At 32.4% G+C, this 8,533-nt stretch overlaps 1 long non-coding RNA gene across 1 annotated transcript in view; it reads left to right on the top strand.

Moving 5' to 3' along the window:
- Positions 1 to 5,281: 5,281 nt before the first annotated feature.
- Positions 5,282 to 8,533, top strand: part of LOC146999564 (uncharacterized) — a 210,054-nt gene continuing 206,802 nt past the window's right edge. The window contains exon 1 of the long non-coding RNA XR_015038560.1: positions 5,282 to 5,437. This is a non-coding gene — a long non-coding RNA (uncharacterized LOC146999564). The remainder of the gene's footprint in view (positions 5,438 to 8,533) is intronic.

Genomic DNA, 8,533 nt, shown 5'->3' with positions numbered 1-8,533 from the left:
ATTATTAGTTGTTCAGAACAGAACTGGCGTACATTCACAAACAAGCCTTTTTACATCCTTCGATCCAGACCTACTTAAAACGTAATAATTGATTTTCGATAAAAAGGAGCAATTACCCGCTACGTATTTGCAAACATTCTTCGAGTTTTTCTAAAGAAAAGGGTTTATGTACTTCTGGAACAGAAAATGTGAAATTCTTAATAAAATGGGAAAAAAATTGAGAGTAACAGTTTATATATATTTTCCGCTTTAGAATATTTTTAAAACTAAGTACAGAGTGAGATAATTACTTAAAAAAATTAGCACTAAGCGAAATTTTCTTCAAAAAAATAAATTTGTAGTTCTTAGGGCCACAGCGAGGCAATATTAGGGATACAAGAGGTGTAAAATTGCATAATTCTGGTTTTTTTTTAATATGAGGAATGCTTTATTTGGACGTAACTTCATCTTTTCAAAGCTTTTATTTAAAATGATTGACCATAAATTAGGCTAGGATCGAATGACGAAGAAAGCTTGAGGATTCAAAATTTCGAGTCTCGAATCTTTCATGAGACTCGTGGCATTCGAAGATTCCAATGACCCATCTGTAATGATAATATATACGAGGAGAAATATATGGATATGCATAAGAGAGTTATTTAAAAAACTAAATAGTCAGAGAATCAAAATTTTATTACACATCAAATAAAACTGCTAAGTTACGCAAACAATTTAGAGACCAGAGAAAAAAATACTCAGTATTTACCGAAAAGTTACTTCATATGCATCATATCCTACTTTTTTAGCTTGTTGCCATTATAGACCTTACATAGGTTACTCAGTTATAAGAATTAGGGGCTTATAAATTCATATTTTAAAAGTCTGTATGAGAGAAACAGCTGATCAAAATGATAATAAATGTTGTCTGTATATTCTTGGGGTGGAAAGAATTAGTTGCAAAATATGCCCTTAAAGGGCTTTTAGTAATGTTGCTCTTTATTGCTACGTATACTCATAGTATGTATTCTTAAATAACGTATTTCAATTAACAAGGCTGTTTCAGAGTGAAAAATGGATGTTCTCTGTGGAAACACAGAATACTTTATATATATAAAAAGAGAGAGAGAGAAGAAGAAGAAGAAGAAGTAAAAAGCTCTTAAAAAAAGCTTTTGTGTTTGCAAACGGCTTAAGCAGGAACATCTGTAGAATCTGAAGAGATCAACAATCCCCAGGCAGGCAAACTAGGATGATTTCTGCAGTCTTGCAGGAAGACAGTTTGTCCTATGCTCAGTGCAGGATTTATGTATAAGCTACCCAAGCTATAGCTTAGGGTCCCCACTTTCTTGAGGGCCTCCAAAAAAATTAAAATACAGTATAACAGAACATAAAAAGAGCCCCATACCTCAAATAGCTTGGGGCCTTATCAAGTATAAATCCGGTTCTGCCTTTGCTACTGGACAAAGAGAGTGCACGCAACGAGTATTTAGGTCCTTATCAACCTTCGTGCTTTAGAACTTATTTTTTTTTCCTTTCTAAGCAAACTAAATTTTTTAAAAATAGCTATGAAGAATTATCACATAATCCCACGAGAGCTTTCTGGCTGTGAGTGGTAGCACATCCATCTAGCATTTGCCAAATCCACTTTTCCAATAGCAGTGGAGGCATAGATGTTTTTTTAGTTTCCCTTTTCGAAGAAAGCATGTATCTAAAAAGCAGAAATAGTTTTCTTTCCAGCAATTATGGTTTTTATTTTGGTTTTCAACAATGTTTCGTTTTCGTTGGTATTTGACACACATTTTGTTTCCCTACTTTTGTTTTGTTTATTTTTTCCCTAAAACCTAAATTTAAATTTAATTTAACGTGCCGTTTAATTTTCCTTTTTGTAAGTTTCTAGACATTTAAAAAGCTTGGGCAAATTTGCCTTTTCTATAATTTTGATTTTTCCAATTGTTGTATTCTTAGCAACTTACACATTGCACTTCTTTGGGATTATAAGTTATTAATTCTTTTTCTGGATTGGCGAGCACTTAGCTGACTTAGGCTTGGCTACTACTACGGCCGGAAGTGGTGGACTCTTTATTGTGGAAGCACCTGATTAGGTGGGCCAAATTTACCTCATGTGAAGGGACGGACAATAACAGCCATGCCTTCTCCGGGATTCCAACTCGGGCCCTTCGGTATCGCAGAAGGCTACCCTACCCACTATGGCAGTTGCTAATTTATGCTATGTTTCATGTTTCTACATACAGAAATCTCTTAACAAAGATGTACCGGAAAGATGTAAAATCCATTTGCCTTTACTATTTTTTGAATTCTTTTGCATGTATATGCATGCATCTTTTTACTATATATGGTAAATTTTGTATGAGTTTTGTTTTTGCACATCGTTGGTTCATGTGGGCATTTTGGAACAGTTCTCATATTCTATTCTTTTATAATAAATTATTTATAAATTATATAAATTATTTATAAATTATATATATGTGTGTGTAATGATAGCACAATGTATTACACCGTGGTTGAATACCCGATGATAACTAACTTTTCGAATGATGAATTTGGTGATATTATTTAATAGAAATCGAAATAAAGAATAAATGTTCCATTGGGGTTAATAGCACATAATCAAATCCTGTCGACTATCTCTCTCTGTCTTAAATGTAGCGCTATAAATCTAAGCTGCTTATTCAAATTAATCATGCGATTTTACGTAAACCTTAATGCAAATATCTCTTGCCTAATCAAAGTAATTTGTAAACCAAAACCTTTTTTGACTCCCTCCGTTCCTCCTCTGAAGTATGCGATACTCTCTCTCTTCTCGTTTACGCTTTCATCCTGTTAAGACGCTGCAGCAATTTTCTATGTTACCTTCTATCGCTGTAGTGTCAAAAATGTAAATGTTCTGGAAATAGGCACGATTGGAGTGCCAGGTGAATTGTGGACATCAATGTGAATTTAATAAATATGGAATTTAATCTGGCTCGACAGCTTCTTCTTCAAAATCATCAAGTATCTTCGCAAACAGCATTTCTGCGTTTCTACGTCTCAGTGCTTCCAAACTTATGCTATTATTACATAGAGTAGATGGACAAAAATATGGAAACACCTTGTGAAATGCATGTTTGAAAAGACAGATTGATTTTAATGAAATGTGTAGGTGCCACTGGCATTTTTGACTACTGACGCCACCTATACAACTTCGTAAATGTGCTAAACAGTTCAGTTGTTGTCGAAATACTGTTATGTGAGGTTGTCATTGCATTATGTCAGAGTTAACAGACTTCGAACGTGGGCAAATTGTTGGAGCACGTATGGTAGGTGCTTCCGTAAGCAAGGTAGCCGAGGTGTTTAGTGTTTCAAGAGGTACTGTATCGAAGATTTATTCCGCATATTTGAAAAGCGGAAAAACATCATCTGCTAAATCACAGCGCGGACGAAAGTGTGTCCTGAGTGATCGTGACAGACGATCATTAAGGGCAATTGTGACGAAAAATAAGAAGACCACAGCTGCAAAAGTTACTGCTGAAATGAATGTTGTGTTACCGAACCCTGTGAGTACCAAAACAATTAGAAGGGAGCTTCATAAACAGGGAATTGCTGGCCGTGCTGCAATTGAGAAGCCACTCATCAGTGATGCTAATGCCCGTAACAGGAAAAGGTGGTGTTCAAGTCATAAAGCCTGGACTATAGAGCAGTGGAAGCGAGTAATATGGTCTGACGAGTCTTCTTTCACATTGTTTCCCACTTCTGGCCGAGTTTACGTCTGGAGAACGCCATCTCAAGCCTATAATACAGACTGCTTGTTGCCAAGAGTGAAACATGGCGGGGGTTCTGTTATGGTTTGGGCAGCCATATCGTGATTCTCTGCTAGCCCCATGATAACTGTGTCAGGGAACATGACTGCCAAGACTTATGTGAACATTTTGGCCGATCAAGTTCATCCCATGGTTACAAACTTTGTTCCCCGATGGTGATGGTGTCTTCCAAAACGACAAAGCCCATGTTCACACAGCTCACATTGTCCAGGACTGGTTTTCTGAGCACGAGGATGAGTTGTCCCATCTTCCCTGGCCACCACAGTCACCAGACCTGAATATTATCGAACCTTTCTGGTCTACATTGGAACGGAAAGTGCGTTCTCGTTATCCACCGCCAACATAGTTATCTGAACTTGAAACCGTTTTGCAGGAAGAATGGTATAATATTCCCTTGGCAAACATACAGGAACTGTATTTATCCATTCCGAGAAGACTGCAAGCTGTTTTGGATGCCAACGGGTTTCCTACACCATATTAAGCAAAGAAACATGTTTTTTAAAGGTGTTTCCATATTTTTGTCCAACCCCTGTATATATAGGATTTTTTGTATATATATAAGGACAAGAATATTTACTAAACCACAGATACAGTAACAATATTTTGAGGTAAATTCTTGTACTAGTAGACCAAATAATATTTTATTATGAGAAGTCACACATTTTAGTGGATTTTTTTATTCTTTTCTTCTTCTTTTTTTTTCTTTTTTTTTTCCGAGGTTTGAAGCTATAACTACAGTAAAACCTCTCTAAGATGACCACTAACGGTTCTAACTGATTCTGGGTTTTAGAAGAAATAGTCATGTTACAAAAGTGATGTTTGATGTTCCATATACTACCAAAAACATTGGTAAGTGATTATCTTAAGGGAGTGGTTGTCACGAAAAGATTGATTATATTTTTAGTTTCGCGATATCTTATTTCTCCTGCTTTCTACGATTAATTTAAAACTGAATCCTTCATCGGTTTAAAATGCCATTCCCCTTAAATAGTTATACTTAATTCTTCATGTAACTTATGATCAATTATATAAATTCTACATGTGTATATCGTATGTACTCAATCGACATATGGAAGAAAGTAAATTTGGAACGAAAAGAGAAACGAAGTCTGCATCGTCTACAAAACGTATATATGGATGATGCCAGATCTTATGCTTGGAGAAATATAAATATAATTTGTCATAGAATTTCTTATTTCGCTGAGAGTTTGGGAGAACCTAATGAAACTTTTCTTTTTAAAGCCGTTGTTTCGGCCGCCGTGGAAGAGTTAATTCATTAAGCGAATAATATGCTTGTAAATATTTAACCATGACGTCATCAAAATGACTTACAGCTAAAGTTTTTACTTCTTATAAATTGAATGGTCTCTGTATGTGAATCTATCATCCTCAAGCGAAGGAAAAATAATTTTCTTTGTCACCGCTAGGGGACGTGCAATTTCAAAAAGGTGATGTGCATTCGAGCCAAGCGCAGAAGTCGAGAACAATTCCCTTCGCATGGGATGTATGGCGTTAAATAAGCGGAAGTGAGAAGCACGTGAGAGGTATGTTCGAGCCCATGGATACTATTAACGAGAACGACTCATGGGTCATGAGTGAAATGCAGCCGACTACAGAGGAAATACATTTCAGATATTATCCAGGTAAGCGCTGGCTGGAAAATAATCCTCTGATAGAATTATAGAAATAGTTAACAAACTTGATACATAAAAGTTCAAGGATATTAAATACGATCCTTTCCTTTCCTTTTTTTTCTTTTTTCTTTTCTTTTCTTTTCTTTTTTTTTTGCAAACACTGCAAATTTCGTAGCAGTATTTGTCTTTTCTTAATAATCTTAAAATTCTGTTGCGTAATTTCTTTAACTTAATTTTTTATTTACATAAAATTAAAAAAAACTTAATAAATTAGTTGAAAATTGGATTTATAAATATTAATTTACAGTCGAACTTCTGAAAGAATAATGTAATCAAAAATTCGAATTAAAAAGACTTTTAAATACTTTGCATGAAATTAATTTTATGCAGTTAAACTTAAGATTGTCCAGAGATATTTAAGTAATTAATAAAGTGAAAATGATTTTACTGTTGAGGCTGATGATGAAAAGCGAACAACAATATTGAAATAACTCGATTTTCAAACTTGTACGCACATTAAAAAATGCTAAATAAAATAAAATTGAGACTAAAATACATAGTTCGAAGGTATACGCGGAAAGTAATAACAAAAATTAATAATATTCATTTTTATGTTTCATATTCCTTTCCATTTTCATTTAGCAGCGGAATAAGTATTAACTCAACATTTTAAAATATTTTATTTTATCATTTTTTCAAGAAAATATGTTAACATAAATTATAAAACATGAAGTAGTTTAGTATCGTTTACTAAAATAAAACATAAATTTTGCTTAAGAAATTAACGGTAAAGTACATTTTAAATTTTCAGAAAAAAAAATTGCAGATGTTTTGAAAACGAGTACATGATATTAAAAAATAGTGGAAAGCAAGCTACTCTGCAATAAACTGTGTGGTTTGGAATTTATAAACTTTCATTTATAGAGAATGAAAAGTAAATTGTTCAACTATTTTAGAGCTACATTAATATTCTGTTAAATATTTCAAACTAAAAAAAATTAGTTTTATCATGAAAAGCTACATTCATAAATTTCATCCGAGGAAAGAACGCAGGGGTGTACTCCAACTGTGCGAATGAAAATCCCCCCCCCCATCGTCCTGGTATAGTCCAAGTGCGCGAATCAAAATTTCTTTCCCCGTTGCCTACAGGGTAACAGTTTTACTTTTCGAAGCCAATTGTAGTCAAGAGGAAACTAAAAATAAAGAAATATAATTACATATCACAATCACAAGAACAAGTAAAGAATATTTAACAAGCACGCTAATTACTTGAATAACAGTAATAAATGCGAGAGCTAACAAAGAAAATAAAAGGTATCGGTAAACATACATATTAGCATTACAAACATCTTTCATTAATTACAATATTACAGTAAGGAATATTATAATAATATCATAAATTAAATAATTATAAAGCATACCACTTGTATTTTTTATAAATTGCATCAATAATAGTCATGATGTCTGAACTAGACTGGAAAATTTAGTATAGCTCATTGATGTGCAAAAGATTATTCCGTACCAAAGTGTACTAGAAATATTTTTTAATTAAAGTAATCATGTAAATGTTTGCAGAAATTAATAGTTAAATTAAAAAAAAGCTTAGCATGAAATCTATTATAACAACATTAGTATGCGTTTGAAATTCTAACGTATAAATTGTAAATAAATTTTAATTATTATAATAACATACATATGAAACTTGAATACAGTGCAACAATATGTGAAAGAGGAATGAATTAAAAAGGAACTTAAAATCCCAAGATATGAAAATAAGGGGTTCGATTTTTTTTTTTTTTTGTTAATTATGAAAATTCTGCAGAAGCTCATAATTATCAATTTATAAATTAAATGTGCATTAGAAATTATGCCAAAGTACATCAGGTATAGTAACTGGAAAACAGAATAAATATTTAAATGTTTCTAGCATTAAAATGTGGAATTTGTAAGAAAGTTAAATAAACTTAAAATAACCATAAATAATAAACCATAAATAGTTAAATAACTTCAATGACTAAAAATGGAAAGCTTAATATTGCAATATATTGCAATAATATTAGTGTGAATTTGGAACCACTTAAGAAATCCAATTTTTAGATTTAATAAAGAGAATTGTTTAAATTAAATTAGAACTGTTTACCTAAAATGGTAAATTTGATAGTTAAAAACCATTCTGCTATCTAAGATGATTTGTTACTATTTATTTAGATAAGAAACTTATTTAAGGTGCGCTACAAATCCGATATTTGATAGATTGATTGTATATCAGTTTTGTGTATGTTATTAATCTATTAATTTTATTATTCAAAACTGATATATATATCAGCGACTAAATATATCAGCGACTAAAATCTACACTTGGAAAGTTTTTAATTCTTACAGAGAATACAAAAGATCTGGCTCATCATCCTTTTAAGCATCATAAAACTTTAAAATGAGTGTAAAAGAAATTCATTTTTACTTTAGCACACGCCAAATTTTAAATTAGTATTTGTTTTGTATGCACAATTTTTACAATATTGATAAACGAAAATAGAGGCTTGCAGTCTCAATAAAATGTCACATTAATGGCGATAAATGACTTTTTGTATCGCTCAATCTTCTTGGTAAAGACTGAGGGGACAGGAAACGTCGCGCAGTTCATGGATTAGATAAGAGGGGGGAGGGGATCTCCGATCAAATTTCGCGCAGTTCGTACCCTACCGAACGCAGTTAGGAAGATCTTTATCGTAAGAGAAATTTTTAGGTATTTTTCAAAGTGTTTAGTTACTGTGGTATTAAGTAATTAATATAAATTAAAATTTCACAGCTAGATGTTAATGCGTATTAAAAGGAATGGCATTTGTGTCCTGTTCTGAAAAACAATCCAAATCAACTAGAAATAACTGCAGATCACTTAACCATTATAACACGTTCTGTTTTGATTGTTGAAAATTGGTAATCGGCTTTTGATCGAAAAAAAAAAAAAAATAAAATAATAATAATTCGAGGCTCTTCATAAGCTGTTTCCACTTCAGGTTCAGATCGAATGTTTATTTTCTTTCTAAGAAGGAAAACAAAGTAAATTTTATTTCTTTTATATTAATCATATCTAGAATTAAATGT

This window comes from Stegodyphus dumicola, chromosome 1, assembly GCF_044657685.1.
Source record: "Stegodyphus dumicola isolate Sdum_Otavi_A_Nest chromosome 1, ASM4465768v1".
Lineage (NCBI taxonomy): Eukaryota > Metazoa > Arthropoda > Arachnida > Araneae > Eresidae > Stegodyphus > Stegodyphus dumicola.
Note: the sequence above shows the minus strand (reverse complement) of the source record. Positions and strands in the feature narration are given on the sequence as shown.